The sequence below is a fragment of the Schistocerca piceifrons genome, chromosome 8, assembly GCF_021461385.2.
Source record: "Schistocerca piceifrons isolate TAMUIC-IGC-003096 chromosome 8, iqSchPice1.1, whole genome shotgun sequence".
Lineage (NCBI taxonomy): Eukaryota > Metazoa > Arthropoda > Insecta > Orthoptera > Acrididae > Schistocerca > Schistocerca piceifrons.
The window spans coordinates 412,039,847-412,058,735 of record NC_060145.1 but is presented as its reverse complement, the minus strand read 5'-3'; the positions used below and the strand labels follow the sequence as shown (position 1 = coordinate 412,058,735).

General features: G+C 41.7%; 1 protein-coding gene across 4 annotated transcripts in view; it reads left to right on the top strand.

The window, feature by feature from the left end:
• The first annotated feature begins 5,540 nt into the window (after nucleotides 1-5,540).
• The window catches only part of LOC124711436 (sensory neuron membrane protein 2-like), a 236,065-nt gene continuing 222,716 nt past the window's right edge, over nucleotides 5,541-18,889 (top strand). For all 4 annotated transcript variants that reach the window (XM_047241509.1, XM_047241510.1, XM_047241512.1 and 1 more), the window contains exon 1: nucleotides 5,541-5,647. The gene's annotated coding sequence lies outside the window, so the exon portion shown is untranslated. The remainder of the gene's footprint in view (nucleotides 5,648-18,889) is intronic.

Here is an 18,889-nt window from a genome sequence, read left to right as displayed (position 1 = left end):
TGATACGCCGGGGCATTGAGTCAAACAGAGCTTGGATGGCGTGTACAGGTACAGCTGCCCATGCAGCTTCAACACGATACCACAGTTCATCAAGAATAGTGACTGGCGTATTGTGACAAGCCAGTTGCTTGGCCACCATTGACAAGACGTCTTCAGTTGGTGAGATATATGGAGAATGTGCTGGCCAGGGCAGCAGTCGAACATTTTCTGTATCCAGAAAGGCCTGTACAGGACCTGCAACATGCGGTCGTGCATTATCCTGCCGAAATGTAGGGTTTCGCAGGGATCGAATGAAGGGTAGAGCCACGGGTCGTAACACACCTGAAATGTAACGTCCACTGTTCAAAGTGCCGTCAATGCGTACAAGAGATGAACGAGACGTGTAACCAATGGCACCCCATACCATCACGCCTGGTGATACGCCAGTATGGCGATGACGAATACACGCTTTCAATGTGCGTTCACCGCGATGTCGCCAACCACAGATGCGACCATTATGATGCTGTAAACAGAACCTAGATTCGTCCGAAAAAAATGACGTTTTGCCATTCGTGCACCCAGGTGTGTCGTTGAGTGCCCCATCGCAGGCGCTCCTGTCTGTGATGCAGCGTCAGGGGTAACCGCAGCCATGTTCTCCGAGCTGATAGTCCATGCTGCTGCATGCGTCATCGAACTGTTCGTGTAGATGGTCGTTGTCTTGCAAACTTTCCCATCTGTTGATTCAGGGATCGAGACGTGGCTGCACGATACGTTACAACCATGCGGATAAGATTCCTGTTATCTCGACTGCTAGCGATTCGAGGCCGTTGGAATCCGGCACGGCGTTCCGTATTACCCTCCTGAACCCACCGATTCCATATTCTGCTAACAGTCATTGGATCTCGACCAACGCGAACAGCAATGTCGCGATACGATAAACCGCAATCGTGATAAGCTAGAATCCGACCTTTATGAAAGTCGGAAACGTGATGGTACGCATTTCTCCTCCTTGCACGAGGCGTCACAACAACGTTTCACCAGGTTGCTGTTTGTGTATGAGAAATCGGTTGGGAACTTTCCTCATGACAGCACGTTGTAGGTGTCGCCACCGGCGCCAACCTTGTGTGAATGCTCTGAAAAGGTAATCATTTGCATATCACAGCATCTTCTTCCTGTCGGTTAAGTTTCGCGTCTGTAGGACGTCATTTTCGTGGTATAGCAATTTTAATGGCCAGTAGTGTATGTCTGCTCTGTCTAACAGTTTTCTTTCGTTTTCTTTCCTTTCTTCATAAATTTTCTGTTGGGCAATCTGGCTCGTTCCAAGGACACGCAGCTTCGACGTATAAGATCTAAATTTAAAATAAGAACCTAATAGAAGGTGGGCAGATTGTCATATGGCACATGCAGAAGAAATATGATTGTATATGACAGAAGAGCGCAACGGTAATTCCACAGTTGATTGCAGAGGTGATAGCGGATGGTTGTGAAGAGTACATAGAAGGTCTGTGTGAGTGGGAGGAATTTTCTGATGACGTGACAGAAGAAGAAATGGAATCGACAGGGGAGAGATAGGGCATCCAGAATCACAATTTAAAAGAGCTTTCTAAGCAAGGTAGAAGAGATGGATAACATTCCTTGAGAACTTCTAAAGTCATCGGGGATTTTGCAACAAAATGATCCAAACTGGTGTGCAAAATGTCTTAGACTGACGACATACCGTTTGAAATTCGGAAAAATATCACCTACATAATTCCGAAGACTGAAAAAGAGATGACAAGTTAGAGGATTATCGCACAATCAGCCTAAGAACTCATGCATCCAAGTTGCTGATAAGAATGTTGCACAGAATAATGGAAAAGAAAATTGTGAATCTGCTACATGACGCTCAGTTTTTCTTTAGGAAAGGTAAAGGCAAGAGAGAGGCAATTCTGATGTTTCAGTTGATAACGGAAGCAATATTAAAAAAAAATTAAGGGACACTTATAGGATTTGTCGACCTGGAAAAAGCATTCGACAGTGTAAAATGATGTGCGAAATTCATAGAAAAATAGGGGTAGACTATAGGGAGAGACGGCTAACATACAATATGTGCAAGAGTTAAGAAGGAATAATAAGAGTGGACGACCAAGAACGAAGTGCTCGGATTAAAGGGGTATAAGAGAGGGATGTAGTCTTCCACACCTATTTTTCCGTGTATACATCGAAGAAGCATTGGCAGAAATAAAAGAAAGTTTAAAGGGTGGGAAGAAATGCAAGGTGAAATGGTATTAGTGACAAGATTTGTTGATGACATTCCTATCCTTAGTGTATGTGAAGAATAAATACAGGATTTTTTTTTTTTTTGCTTCCGGGGGGATCCACAGTATTTAAGTGTTTAATAGCAGGATACATTGTCCGGTGTAAGCTGTATTGTGCTTTATTAGAATCCAGCTGTTAGCTAATTTCGGATGTGAGCCACTATCAAGCACATTTTCTATGTCGTGTATTGCAAATCGTGCTCATCACATTCTTTTATATCAATACATAAAACCAGAAATCTTACTCCGTCGTAACATACTCTAAGTGCTGCAGCGTCAGGCTGCAACGCTTACAAGGGAAACTTCCCGTCGCATCCCCCCGCCCTCCACCCCCCCCTAAGATTTAGTGGTTAAATGGCCCAGTGGATAGCCCGAACACAAATCAAGCATGATTACAGGTAGAAGAAGTACTGTATAGAAAGAAAGAAGTAAAATCGTAACAATGAACTATCCAGGCTCACTTTGTTCAGCATCGAGTGTACTTGAACAGTAACGGCATCGAATATCGTGGTTATATGGACACGGTGTTGAATTGCGAAGGGTAACATCAGTGCTCAAATCTCCCTCGTGCCCCATTGTTTTTTTTTCTGCATAAAATTATGAAGTGTTTGTTCGGTCATTGACGTATCTTTTCACTGTATTCAAACTTGTGTCTGTGTCGTGGTGTAACGTCCGTTAGCAAACAGCAAGGTGTAAGAAAGAGACCCCCAGACGTACGTACCTCCTATTTGTTCTACACGAGTAACACATGTTATGATTCTTGCAATCAGTCCTGAAACTTTTGAGTCTTAAATTCCTGTGTTGTAAGATAGTTCACACCCGTTTATTTGTTGCTTTCATTTCTGTGAAAGGCCTATGCACCATCTCATCCGTTGTCAATATTCATCACACTTACTAGTGGGGATAATGTATTTTTACCTAATATATTCTTACCACATGACTCTTATTCCAGAACCAATGTATAGTATGACAATTTCCAAGACTATGGAGGGAGAACACACACGTCAATGACCCGACGAAAGGTTCAGAATTTTGAATAAAAAATTTGGATGTTGCACGTCTTCAACTTGGAGTGTTCATCGTTTCTGTTTTGCCTCATCTACATCTACATGGATACTCTGCAAATCATATTTAAGTGCCTGGCAGAGGGTTCATCGATCCACCTTCACAATTCTCTATTATTCCAATCTCGTATAGCTTGCGGGGAGAATGAACACCAATACCTTTCCGTACGAGCTTTGATTTCCCTTATTTTATCTTCGTGATCGTTCCTCCCTAAGTAAGTCGGTGTCAACAAAATATTTTCGCATTCGGAGGAGAAAGTTGGTGATTGGAATTTCGTGAGAAGATTCCGTCGCAACGAAAAACGCCTTTCTTTTAATGATGTCCATCCCAAATCCTGTATCATTTCTGTGACACTCTCTCCCATATTTCTCGATAATACAAAACGTACTGCCTTTCTTTGAACTTTTTTGATGTGCTCCGTCAGTCCTATCTGGTAAGGATCCCATACCATGCAACAGTATTCTAAAAGAGGACGGACAAGCGTAATGTAGGCAGTCTCCTTAGTAGGTCTGTTACATTTTCTAAGTGTCCTGCCAATGAAACGTAGTCTTTGGCTAGCCTTCCCCAAGATATTTTCTATGTGTCCCTTCCAATTTAAATCGTTCGTCATTGTAATTCCTAGATATTAAGTTGAATTTACGGCTTTTAGATTAGACTGATTTATCGTGTAACCTAAGTTTAACGTGTTCTTTTTAGCACTCATGTTGATGACCTCACACTTTTCGTTATTTAAGGTCAACTGCCACTTTACTCACCATTTCGATATTTCTTCTAAATCGTTTTGCAGTTTTTTTTTATCTTCTGATGACTTTATTGGTCGTTAAACGACAGCGTCACATGCAAACAACCAAAGACGGCTGTTCAGATTGTCTCCCAAATCGTTTATATAGATAAGGAACAGCAAACGGCCTAGCATTACCTTGGGGAACGCCTGAAATCACTTCTGTTTTACTCGATGACTTTCCGTCAATTACTACGAACTGTGACCTCTCTGACAGGAAATCACAAATCCAGTCACATAACTGAGACGATATTCCATAAGCACGCAATTTCACTACGAGCCGCTTGTGTGGTACAGTGTCAAAAGCCTTCCGGAAATCCATAAATACGGAATCGATCTGAAATCCCTCGTCAATAGCACTCAGCACTTGATATGAATGTAGAGCTAGTTGTATTTCACAAGAACGATGTTTTCTAAACCCATGTTGACTGTGTGTCAATAGACCTTCTTCTTCGAGGTAATTCATTATGTTCGAACACAATATATGTTCTAAAATCCTGCTGCATATTGACGTTAACGATATGGGCCTGTAATTTAGCGGATTACTCCTACTACCTTTCTTGAATGTGCAATTTTCCAGTCTTTGTGTACGGATCTTTCGTCGAGTGAATGGTTGTATATGGTTGTTAAGTACGGAGCTAGTGCTTCAGAATACTGCGAAAGGAACCTAATTGGTGTGGACCAGAAGACTTTCTTTTATTAAGTGATTTAAGTTGCTTCACTTCTCCGAGGATATTTACTTCTCCGTTACTCATGTTAGCAGCTGTTCTCGATTCGAATTCTGGAATATTTATTTCGTCTTCTTTTGTGAAGGCATTTCGGAAGGCTGTGTTTAGTAACTCTGCCTTGGCAGCACTGTCTTCGATAGTATCTCCATTGCTATCGCCTCTTTTTCCACAGTTCAATACTCCGTTTTCCTATTTTCATGCTTGATCTGCGTTCACGCTATCCACCGGGCAATTTTACCACTGAATCTTGGGTATTGGGGCGGGGGATCGGAAGTTGAGAAGTTTCCCGTGTTACAGAATGTTACTGTGCAGTTATATTTCTATTTTTACTGGTTTTACTAGTTCTACTAGTCCGAATCGTGGATGGGAAGTTAGGAAGTTACCTGTGTTACAGAATGTTGCTGTGCAGTACGATTTCTATTTTTACGAGTTTTACTAGTTCTACTAGTCCGAATCGGAAATGTTAGGATGTGGTACGAGAAACTCGAAGGCAAACAAGGAACGGTCAGTGCGAAAACGAGTTGTCTGTTGTGTGATCAAATACGTTTTTGTGGAAACAGGTGGGAGGGGTGGAAGAGGAGTGACGACGGTGGCAGGTGGAGGGGAGAGAGGGAGGCTGCGGCCGGATCAGCTGGCTGGACGGTTGCGGGCGGCTATATACCTCGGCAGGCGGCTACCCACACCAGGGAAGTACTCGATCGTCGTGAGCACCAGGTGGCAGTGCGCAGCGGATCTGCGCAGGGAACCGACCAGCCGGCGACTCGCGAGCGGTAGCACCGGCCGCGGCCGCACAACAGGTACTAACCTCAATCTAACTTTTCGGCGCTCGCGTTCTTTCCGCTGCTCTCTTCTACAGAAAAGGCTAAACTTTAGGTGGCTAATCATTTTTTAACACACTTGCTTTTCTGTGTTACGACTAGTAAACTGACTAGGGCCACATATAAATTTTTATTGTTATTATCTTTGTTAATCAGCCTTATGATGACCACGACTGAGATACAACCACTGCGGCACTTGTGGCCACTTAATATTTCTTCTTTTTCTTTCAGTGATTGCCAACCTTTCTGGACGTTGCCATTACTCCTGAGCTCATGCAAATATTAGCTACTACCCCAGCTTACACCACTTCGTTCCCCCCAACATTATCAACACTGAATGAAATTTTCACTTTGCAGCGGAGTGTGCGCTGATACGAAACTTCCTGGCAGATTAAAACTGTGTGCTGGACAGTGACTCGAACTCGGGACCTTTGCCTTTCGCGGGCAAGTACTCTACCACTAGAGCACTTGCCCTCGAAAGACAAAGGTCCCGAGTTCGAGTCTCGGTCCGGCACACAGTTTTAATCTGCCAGTAAATTTCATATTATCAACACTAACGTCTAAATACGATACACGATGAAAAATAATTGTAATATAAAAAAATGAAGTTTTATTGCCCAGATCGCAGTTGATACGCATCCTGTTTCAGCAAAGTTTCATTATCATCTTCAGATCATCGGATACGTTTGCTATAAAGCCCCTACGTGCGACATACTGCCATCTGCCCATTGAAGTCATGGAGGGGCTTTACATTTCGCTTATCCGATGGTCTGAACATGGCAGTATAACTTCGCTGAAATTAGTAATCAAGATATATATCAGCTGCAATGTGGGCAACAAAACTTCTGTTTCGGACCTTTTATTACATTGATATAGAGATCTGTCATCCTCTGACAATGTCAGGTATATACGTAAGGAAGCCGGCCGGAGTGGCCGAGCGATTCTAGGCGCTACAGTCTGGAACCGCGTGATCGCTACGGTCGCAGGTTCGAATTCTGCCTCGAGCATGGATGTGCGTGATGTCCTTAGGTTGTAAGTAGGCTGTTTAGGTTTTTATATTGGTAACGCCACGTAGCGCACTGTATGAAAATCATTGGCTGTTCTGTGTGCAGTCTGTGGCTGAGTGGCATTGTTGTAATATTCGCTATTGTAGTGTTGGGCTGTTGGCTGTTAACAGCGCGTAGCGTTGCGCAGTTGGAGGTGAGCCGCCAGCAGTGGTGGATGTGGGGGGAGAGATGGCGGAATTTTGAGAGCGGACGATCTGGACGTGTGTCCATCAGCAAGAGTAAATTTGTAATATTGGATATCATGGACTGATATATATATATATATATATATATATATATATATATATATATATATATATAATCACTTTTGAACGCTATTGAGGTAAATACATTGTTTGTTCTCTATCAAAATGTTTCATTTGCTAACTATGCCTATCAGTAGTTAGTGCCTTCGCTAGTTTGAATCTTTTATTTGGCTGGCAGTAGTGGCGCTCGCTGTATTAAAGTAGTTCCAGTAACGAAGATTTTTGTGAGGTAAATGATTTGTGAAACGTATAGGTTAATGGTAGTCTGGGCCATTCTTTTGTAGGGATTTTTGAAAGACAGATTGCGTTGCGCTAAAAATATTGTGTGCCAGTTTAGTGTTGATCAGAATAAGTAAAGAGAGTAATGTCTGAGTACGTTCAGTTTTGCTCATCTGTTTGAAAATCAAATAATGTAAGATGTTTATCAGCACAGTAGTTCATTAATTTTTCTAAGGGGACGTTTCAAGGTTAGTTAGGTTTAAGTAGTTCTAAGTTATAGGGGACTGATGACCTCAGAAGTTAAGTCCCACAGTGCTCAGAGCCATTTGAACAATTTTTACGTAAGGAATTTCCTTTGAATACTTGGTTACTGGACTTCTTGCTTCTGAACTGGCCGAAACTGGGAGACTTCAGGCTGTCAACGGTTTGTTTATGCTCACTGCCACTAATAATAATAATAATAATAATAATAATAATAATAATTGAGGCCCTAAAACAATGTAATAGCTATTATTACTATTGTGTCGTGCTAACGATTAGTTTCCTAATCTGTTGCGTAGTGTGTAGTGAAGCAATTCCTTCTCCGCTATGGAAACTACCTAAGAGAAAGCATTTTCGTGAGACGTTTAAGCATATGAGATGTACATGTCTCAATGTTAAATGACGAAAGATGAACGATATTTAGTTTTTGAAGGTGTCCTGTAAAACCACGAACTAATAAGTCAACGAGGGAAGTGCTTCTGTTTATTTCTAACAATCCTTGTAGGGCTCCGTGGCTCAGTTTGTAAAAAGGAACCCTTCAAACATCGCTTTGTTGTCTGCCTGTCTGTTTGTCCGGCAGCTAAGAATCTTTCTCTGGAACAGGTTGGCATGTAAAGTTGACATGTCACATACTAGGATCTCCGGTCTCTTGGTGGTGTAAGACATTTAAGCTTCTAAGTCATGTAGTCAAGAGACATGGCCATACATTTTGATGCTCGCGAACTAACTCATGAACACTCATAGCCTACAACATGGTGATTTATAATCGCCAGATTTTGCAACAAACAACGTTACACAAATCAAGAAAAGCGAAAATCGTTAATTTGCAATCATATTACACGATTTTGTTTTATTTTTTCTCGTCTGTTCGTCTGTTGAGACCACCTTTTCTCTGTAATAGGTAGGCACATGAAGTTTGTGTCGCATACTGTGGTCTATCGTGACCTGGCGTTGTAAAAATTTAAGTCTCTTAAGTCAATCCAACCAAAAGATACGACCATTTATATCACATATTTTGATACTGCAGATTTACTCATCAAAACCTATAAGATACTTCCCTCTGACCTACAGTCATGAAATTTACCAAAAAGTAACCTGTCCCAATGAAATTCCAGACGAAATCTCCGAAAATTGTTAAATTATATCACATAAAATATATTTTTGCCGTTGCACCTTATATTGCATTCATCATCTGTCAGGAGCATAGCAGACAAAAATTGCTGCATGTAAACAAAAATCTAAGTTGTAATAATGCTTAAGCTAGTAAGTAAAAACGTTTTATTCAATCACCTCTCTCTACATGTATAAACTGAAGTCCCCTGCTCGCCTCTTTTTATATGTCCAGATTAGTCTCGGGAACGGCTGCAGGTTCTGATACGCTTTTTGAATTCCTGGGACCGACTTTTTATCAGTACCGATACCGGAAACAGCTAAAGTCGTCGAGATTCGCTTTTCCCGGGACGGATAAACTGTCCCTGTACATAATTACATTTGTACATTACCATAAGTGCGCGAGTCTTGGTGCAACATAAGCGATGGCTGCAGCTCCTTCTCTGAAAAGAAAACTGTCCACACTCAGGCTACACACATGCTTCAAAATATGCTTCCTCTGCTCCACTCCTACCTGTAGCGACAGTTCCTTCTTCCGCACCATGTACCGCCGCTCAAAATAAAACCAAGATTAAATTATGCACTGTACTTTGTAAATCACTTGGTTGCTGGATTTCCTACTTCTGAACTGGGAGAAATTTAGAGACTTCTGGCTGTCAGTGATTTGTATATGATCACTGCCACTAATAATAATGATGATATTAATCATTGTAGGCCCTACAACAATGTTTCTATTTTGCCTCTTTTCCCGCAGTTCAATATATCATCTTCCTGTTTTCATGCTTGATCTGGGCAATTTTACCACCGAATCTAGGGTGGGTGGGGGGGGGGGGGGAGGGGAAGTTTCCCTTGTTACAGTATGTTACTCTGGAGTACGACTTCTGTTTTTACTAATTCTACCAGTCCGAATCGGGGATGTTAGGACGTGATACGAGAAACTAGAAGGCAAACAAGGAATGGTCAGTGCGAAAAACGAGTTGTCTGTCCTGTGATCACATACGTTTTTGTGGCAACAGGTGGGAGGGGTGGAAGAGGAGGGGGCAACAGAGGAAGGTGCTAACGATTAGTTCCCTAATCTGTTGCGTAGTTTATAATGAAACAATTGCTTCTCCACCATGGAAACTACATCAGACAAAGGATTTTCGGGAGACATTTAAGTATATGAGATGTACATGCCTCAATTTTGCTCTCAAATATGCAAATATGTATGGTACAAAGTACAAGACATGCGTGAAGCATTGTGTGAGGGGGAAGATGCTCATACATTCGTTTAATAAGCTGTAACGTCCATCACATTGTGTCAAGCAGTAATGCTATTATTTGAAAGAAATTTAATTATTTGTCTTATAAAGGGTGTCTCTCCTACGGGTCTTCAGACGCACTTCGTCTGGTGTTTCACTAGATATTTGCAGTTTCGTGTAGCTGGAGTCTGCTCAAACAAAGAATGTCATCACGTCTTTCTCGCGACGCCGAGCTTCCACTCTAAGTGTACGTTTTGTTTCCGGTTGTAAACAAACAGATTTTAAAATCGGATTCATCAGAGCGGTAGTAACTTAGCCTAGTCCGACATTTGTTTTGTCGACATGTGTCAATAGAAACAATAAAATATGAAGGATAACCAACACTGTAGCAACGACAGCGCCGCCCGTGCCCGCGCTGACTGCTGCAGCCGTGCAGAAGCGCTGCTCAGCCGGGTCATTCTTAGTGTTTTACTGTCCCTGTCAATATACATCTATAAAACGAATGATGCACTAGACTAATTTGTGGCCCTTCTGTCCAATGGGTACGTAAAATCATTTTGTTTGCAACCGGATACAAAACGACATTTTTCATCGAAACTGGACGTCGTATGAGAGGCGTCATGAGCAATGTTTGTCTGGAGTGATTCCAGCCACACACTGAAGAAAAGAAATTGCAAATATCTGCTGGATCACCAGAGGAAATTTGTCTGACATCCCAAAGGAGAAACACCCGGTATAATCAGCATTACAGTCTTACGAATTAGTGATAATAAATGAGCGAATCAGAATCGAAAACTTTTGTTTTTACCTTGGGAGGGAGGGGGGGGGCAATTACCTCCAGGATGAGAACCGCTGTTCAAGGTCAGTTCACTGTTACCAACACTACGTTCATTCGCCACTTGCCACCAGCTGTTAGTCCTTCGTCTAGGAAGCTTCCAATTCTTACCATAGGCATAATACAGTTTCCTCTACACATTTTTTTATACTATAGTTCAATTCTTTTATCTTGGCGGCTCGCGCATGCCCGCCTAGACGCGGGAGATTGCTGCGTTCCCAGTTGCACACGACGCACGCGCCAAGAGAAGCAGCGCCATAGTATAGTATAGTTCGCAAGCTTACGTTTAGGGGGGAGCGCGCAGTTCATGAAGTAAAGCCATCACGGCCGCATTAACCCTTTCGCTGCTACAAAGACGTGCTCCCTGCATTCCGCGCTGTGGGCGATTTTGTCACTGCACTGCTCGCCTGTGCAGACACATTGTGTTCCGACTGCTTTGACACTCTTTATCATTCGATTCCACAAAAACTATTTGGCTCAAAAATTAGATTTTTACCTATCTTCTTGACTGATACCTTCCCCCCATAAATGACTTAATTTTGTTTCGATGTTCAACGCAGTTATTATGCAGCATTAAATATAGTAAACCTTTGCACGATATTTTGAAGAGTTTGCAGAGGTAAAGTCCATAGAGATACTTTCCGGATGGTCGATTATAGTTGCCACAATGTTGAGAATGAAATGTGGACAAGATACCTATATATTTCATTTAATTTAAGTACCACATAAGTGTCGTATGTAATATTGAGAAATATTCCACCTTTCGCGACTGTAACAAAAGTTTTACTTACGCTGGGCACGTTTGGCTTTATTTTAAAGCACTTCAATCAATCAAAAGGAAGTAGACAAAATACATTCAACAAAACTGTGGACTTACAAAAACATTAGGACTTGAATATACCGTCTGTCAGTGAAGTGCTCAGAGCTATGTCAAATATAATTTTGTGTGTGGCACACACAAACAGCATTTATTTGCTAAAACACTGATGAGCCAACACAAACGTTGAATATTGTGCTACTGCAGCACAAAACTACGAAAGGTGACTTGGCAATGGAGGACACAAAATACAGTCCTCTTATGATGCTTCAAAAGAGAGAAACGCGTCTGGTCTAAATAAGTCGCTTATTACAGTTGCAGAAGAGGGATATATTTCAATATCATTGGTAAAACTGCGACTATGGAACAAAAACAAGAAATAGAACATGAATACCATTGTGTATGTGCCATACCTTTCACCGATGGAAGTGCTTTAAAATAAAGCCAAACGCGCCGTGTGTAAATAAAACTTTTATTACAGTCGCGAAAGACGGAATATTTCTCAGTATTACATACGACACCTATGTGGTACTTAAATTAAATGAGATATTGTTATACAGTAAATATTATATGAAATTTAGGTATCTTGTCTACATTTCATTCTCAACATTGTCGCAACTAAAATCGACCATACGGAAAGTATACGCTATGGACTTTTACCTCTGCAAACTCTTCAAAATTTCGTGCAATGGTTTACTACATTTAATGCTGCACATCAAAACAAAATTAAGTCATTTATGGGGGGAAGGTATCAGGCAAGAAGACGTGTAAAAATCACATTTTTTGGCCAAATAGTTTTTGTGAAATCGAATGATAAGTGTGTCAAAGCAGTGGGAACACCATGTGTCTGCACAGGCGAGAAGTGCAGTGATGACAAAATCGCGCACAGTGCGGAATGCGGGGAGCACGTGTCTGCAGCAGCGAAAAAGTTAATGAAGAAGCAAAGCACTAGAAATTTCATTCAAACGAATAAAATTCGTGAAGTAAGGCACTCCAATATTGTTTTTAAATAAAGAAAATGTTAAGCATCACACAAGGTTTGAACTCATGACCTTTCACTTGGCAGCCCAACACCTTAACCATTCCGCTACCTCAGCTCATCGAACAGTGTAACTCCATATAGAGTGTAACACCTCACGCAACTACTTATAAACACTGTTGGTATGACTATGAATTACTCACGCTTCGTCGAAGTATAATAGGAATAAACAATTACCGCTGTTCTTTATTGCGAAAAAGCAGTTCGTGAGATTGAAACAAACACCTTTCCTTGCTATCGCCAGAATTAGGAGTCTTATTGCTTGTTTTGTTTAATTAATTAATAGAATATGAAGCAATTGGCATAAAGAATGCTTTTTCCAAACTTTCTGTAAAAGAAAAACTGCTATCAAGACATTGCTTTTGTTCTATTACTTTATTTATGACTGAACGTTTCTAAAACTGAAGACACTCGTCCGTGCTCTGCACTGCTGTCGAGATCTGGCAACGTCGTTCTCTGTTCATTGGCTGACTGTGTTTTGTGACGTCAGATGCGCAGAACGAACCTAAACTCGGCCGCCAAGATATATGACGCGCACTTTAGTGCTCGATTTCGTTTGAGTTTCGTCCGTTTAGAGATGATCAATGATCGGATGAGCCATTGAAAGAGAAAACTACGTTTGGGCATCATACCCACCGTTCCTCTTTTGAACCATATTGTCCTTGATTGGATTTTTTTAAAATATCGATTATGTTTTTTATTATTTAGACACAGCATATTGCGCATGATCTATTTCTCTTTTTGTCCTTTCAGTAAGTATTATACACCAGCTGACAAAACTAATACTACAGGGTCTTACAAAAAGGTACGGCCAAACTTTCAGGAAACATTGCTCACACACAAATAAAGAAAAGATGTTATGTGGACATGTGTCCGGAAACGCTTAATTTCCATGTTAGAGCTCATTTTAGTTTCGTCAGTATGTACTCTACTTCCTCTATCCACCGCCAGTTGGCCCAAATGAAGGAAGGTAATGTTGACTTCGGTGCTTGTGTTGACATGCGACTCATTGCTCTACAATACTAGCATCAAGCACATCAGTACGTAGCATCAACAGGTTCGTGTTCATCACGAAAGTGGTTTTGCAGTCAGTGCAGTGTTTACAAATGCGGAGTTGGCAGATGCACATTTGATGTATGGATTAGCACGGGGCAATAGCCGTGGCGCGGTACGTTTGTATCAAGACAGATTTCCAGAATGAAGGTGTCCCGACAGGAAGACGTTCGAAGCAATTGATCGGCGTCTTAGGGAGCACGGAACATTCCAGCCACTAACTCGCGACTGGGGAAGACCTAGAACGACGAGGACACCTGCAATGGACGAGGCAATTCTTCGTGCAGTTGACGATAACCCTAATGTCAGCGTCAGAGAAGTTGCTGCTGTACAAGGTAACGGTGACCACGTCACTGTATGGAGAGTGCTATGGGAGAACCAGTTGTTCCCGTACCATGTACAGCGTGTGCAGGCACTATCAGCAGGTGATTGGCCTCCACGGGTACACTTCTGTGAATGGTTCATTCAACAATTTGTCAATCCTCATTTGGGTACAAATTTTCTCTACGGGTGATGCCTCATTCCAACGTGATCTAATTGTAAATTTTCACAATCAACATGTGTGGGCTGATGAGAATCCGCACGCAATTGTGAATCACGTCATCAACACAGATTTTCTGTGAACGTTTGGGCAGGCATTGTTGGTGATATCTTGATTGGGCCCCATGTTCTTCCATCTACGCTCAATGGAGCACGTTATCATGATTTCATACGGGATACTCTACCTGTGCTGCCAGAACATGTGCCTTTACGACACAAAATGTGGTTCATGCACGATGGATCTCCTGCACATTTCAGTCGATGTGTTCGTACGCTTCTCAACTACAGATTCGGTGACAAATGGATTGGTACAGGCGGACCAATTCCATGGCCTCCACGCTCTCCTGACCTCAACCCTCTTGACTTTCATTTATGGGGGCATTTTAAAGCTCTTATCTACGCAACCCCGGTACCAAATGTAGAGACTTTTCGTGCTCATATTGTGGACGGCTGTGATACAATACGCCATTCTCCAGGGCTGCATCAGTGCATCAGGGATTCAATGCGACGAAAGGTGGATGCATGTATCCTCACTAACGGAGGACATTTTGAACATTTCCTGCAACAAGGTGTTAGAAGGCACGCTGGTACTCTCTGTTGCTGTGTGTTTCCATTCCATGATTAATGTGATTTGAAGAGAAGCAATAAAATGAGCTCTAACATGGAAAGTAAGCGTTTTCGGACACACGTCCACATAACATATTTTCTTTCTTTGTGTGTGGGGAATGTTTACTGAAAGTTTGGCCGTACCTTTTTGTAACACCCTGCATACGGGTATTATTTTTGCCTGTTTTCTGTTTGAAACGAAATCAAAAAATAAATTGTGCTCTTAGTGTAGTATCCCGGAATGTTTCTGCATCCTGAAAGCTGCTGTTTCGTGTATCTATAGCGTGATTTTATAGTCTCTATGGCAGCATCTCTTCATAGCTCTGTAAATGGCGATTTTTTTCGCCTACAGCTGTTCGCGCTTCGCAGTTGAAAGCTGTCCAAAGGGCTGCCTGTTGCCGGGGATTTCCTTAAGCTGACACGACTGTAGGACTGTCTTAGTAATAATAAACAAATTTATTGAAACTTCGTGCATGAACCACTTCTTTCACGCATCTCGCGTCATATCCTTTCGACTATATGTCGTACAATGATGTATTTGTGCAGGTACATTCAGCGGTATATATGGATACCGTCTGCAAAATATGTTGCGAATAGAATTTGTAGCAAATAAGTAATAAATTTAAATATCATGCTGAAACTAAAACCTAAACTCCACCCTGAACATGCCATGAAGGGCCAAGGGTACAGACCGGCTGCTGTGTCATCCTAAGCTCATAATCGGATGCGGATGTGGAGGGGCATATGGTCAGCACACCGCTCTCCCGGCTGAACGTCAGTTTCCGGGACCGCAGTGGCTAATTCTCAATCAAGTAGCTCCTCAGTTTTCCTTACAAGGGCTGAGTGCACCCCGCTTGCCAACAGCGCTCGGCAGACCGGATGGCCATCCATCCAAGTTTTAGTCCAGCGCGATAGCGCTTAACTTCGGTTATCTGAAGGGAACCGGTGTTACCACTGCGACAAGGCCGTTGGTCCTTAAACATCATGCACAATGCTTTTTCTCGTGTATCTCAGCTTTTATGACGTCATATCTCCTGATCTATGTATGGTACTGTGATATAATTTCATACGTGCACTTAATTGCCAAATTGTGAATAGAGTCAGAAGCACAGAAGTAATAAATTTAAATGTCATACATGATACAGCAGTATTTTACGAATATCATTGTTCATGGTGTCATATTCATGATCTATTATAGGTAGATGTTCTTACACGGACAGTGACTGTTGCCAGATAGTAAGGTATATGTGCACCGATTTATTGATCCGTCTCAGTTGCACATTTTTAATTAGATGACATCTTTAGATCACTCTGGACCATCCTCAGATCCAAGCAGTTTCGTCAGCGACCCGTCTTATCTACTCCGAACCGCGTATCAGAGTACTCTGATACGTGATTCTGTGTAGACAAGACTCAGATCTGAAGATCGCCCCAAAAGATAAAAAACATGTAATCTAATTAAAACTGCGTAAATGCGACACAACAATAAATAAGAATACCTTGTATGTTAAATATATATAAATATTATTATCATTATTCAGTATCACAAGGTTAGTTTGATAATTATAAACTACGGAAGAATTCATGTGTTTGCTAAAGAATCGGTAGAAATTTAGTTGGAGGAACCAGGAGCAAGTCGCCTGAGCGATTTAGGAAAATCCACAGAAAACATAAATCGGTAAACCTGGAGTAGGTACTGGTAGCACCCTCTTACGGCTCGCACTAGCTTTCACTAAGAGCTGGACTTCATCTATTGAAGTTTACCGCTCTGAAATCTACATGTATCACAACGTAGTCCTTAACCTTTGCAGAGGAAAAGAATCATATCTTTAGAATTGTAGGCGTATTAATTCAATGAAGGTATGTATACAGAGCTAGTAGGATAAAAAAGTATATAAACGGGGAATTTCGACAGTATCTTATTGTTAGCACTGAACCAAAAATGAAGGTGTGCAGGCAGTTATCTGTTTATTTACGCTGTAATACAGGATAACCACTTTCAATTGACATCCTTACGTCATTTTAGAGACTGACGCTTCAGGTCTAAAGAATTATTAAGTCGTTCACAGAAAATCGACTCACTCTAAATTTTGAGAGAAAAAGCCTACTATATTCAGTTCTGTTCAACAAACAGTCATTCCAAATCAATTAGGTTACAATGCTTCAAGCTTTCGGGTTTACATGTTAATGAAAACGTGAACTGGAAGAAGCATTAACTGAGTTTCTCAAACTGTTAAGTTCAGCTAATGTTGCTATTCGTGTAATTACTAATCTTGAGAAAAACATAATTAACCTGCCGACATATTCTGCACCTTTTTACTCAATAATGTCTTATGGAATAATTTTCTGGGGTAGTTCATCACTTTGGAAAAAAGTATTGCTCGCCCAAAAGCAAGCAGTAAAATAACGTGTGGACTTCATGTGGGTACCTCTTCAAGGAGCTAGGTATTTTAATTGCGTCGTCACAGTATTCGCATATGGAAATATGAGAACAGTAGTGAGGTCAATACCTACAACACTGGAGGGAGAAATGATGTTTGATACTCATTATTAAAGCTGTCGCTGGCTCAGAAGAGAGTTCAATATGCAGAGCCAAACATCTTTCATCATTTTCTCAATAGTATAAAATGTCTGGCTCATAGCAAACAAAAATTCAAATTTAATCTAAAATCATTTATATTGGACATTTCCTATTCCATCGACGAATTTCTATCTAAAAATAAGTAACATGTAAAAAGAACTAGTGATTAAATGTGGAAGTTTGAGCAGGACTTAAAAAAATGTGTTCAGTAATGTTGACTCTAAACATCTGTACGTATCCAGGAAACTAACTCGTTCGTCATCATTTTGAAGGAAGAATGTTTCAAATTATCTGTGGAACATGCAACTACCTATATAATTAACTAACTAACTTTTGCGATGGACGTCAGAGTGCATCGAACGTTCGATAAGAAAGACGTTATCTTATTCTTTATGCATCGAGATGATATAAGCCAGATACACAGAGTGTTTTACCTTTTGATGTATGGGTATAGACATAAGAGTACCAGGCCTCAGTTTCTGAGGAACATGTTTATAATAATCTTAGGTTCCTCGCATCCTTATTTTCTATGCTTACGCTAAATTATATTGGTGCAGCTCAGGATCACCTAGCATAGATGAGGGGAACTGTAACTGCTAGCCTCGATTCACATAATGTAACGTCAGCGACTTTGTCGTGATCCACGTCTTCGGCCTGGAACCTCGTGGACTGGAGTAGAATTGTCTTCAGTGTTGATTCCTTTCAAACTGAACTCCGACGACCAGCAAAGACGTGTCTGGAGACGTCCCGGACAGCGGTGGAATACCAACCAGTGTGTTCTCCCACCACATCCCGCCCATAAGGCCTGACAACCAGGAGTGTTTCTCTGGCGTTCCCTTACTTTTCGTAGTAAGTCCCATTTGGATTTCATCCGCGGCAATCTTATAGGTACTCGACGATATTCTACGCCAAATTTTGTTGCTCTTCATGGCAAGCCATCCTGGAGTTAAATTTCAGCAAGATACTGCCCGCCCGCATAGACCAGAGTTTTACTGCTTTTCTGCTTGCTCGTCAAACCCTACATTCGGTAGGAATGTCGCCCGATCCCTCCCCAGTTGACAACGTTTGGAGCATTATCGGCAGCACCCTCTAACCAGTTGGAGATTTTGAGGATCTAACGTGCCAGTTGGAGAGAGTTTGGCACGGTACCCCTTAGGACGACATCCAGCAACTCTTTCAATTAATGCCAAGCCGAACAACTGCTTGCTTAAGAACCAGAGTTGGATCAACGCGTTACCGACTTGTTCAGTTTGTGAAGCTCTTTCTCTTGAATAAATCAGCGTGTGACCTTTTTCTTTTATTATTATTATTATTATTATTACTACTACTATTGCTAACGGCCTTGCGGCAGTGGTAATACCGGTTCCCTGAACTTAAGCACTATCGGGCTGGGCTGGCACTTGGATGGGTTACCATCCGGTCTGCCAGGCGCTGTTGGCACGCGAGATGCACTCAGCCCTTCTGAGGAAAACTAAGGAGCTACTTCGTTGAGGAGTAGCGGCTCCGGTCTCGAAAACTGATATACGGCCGACAGAGGGGTGTGCTGACCACATGCCCCTCCATATCCGCATTCGGTGAGGTCTGTGGGCTGACGATGACACGGCGGC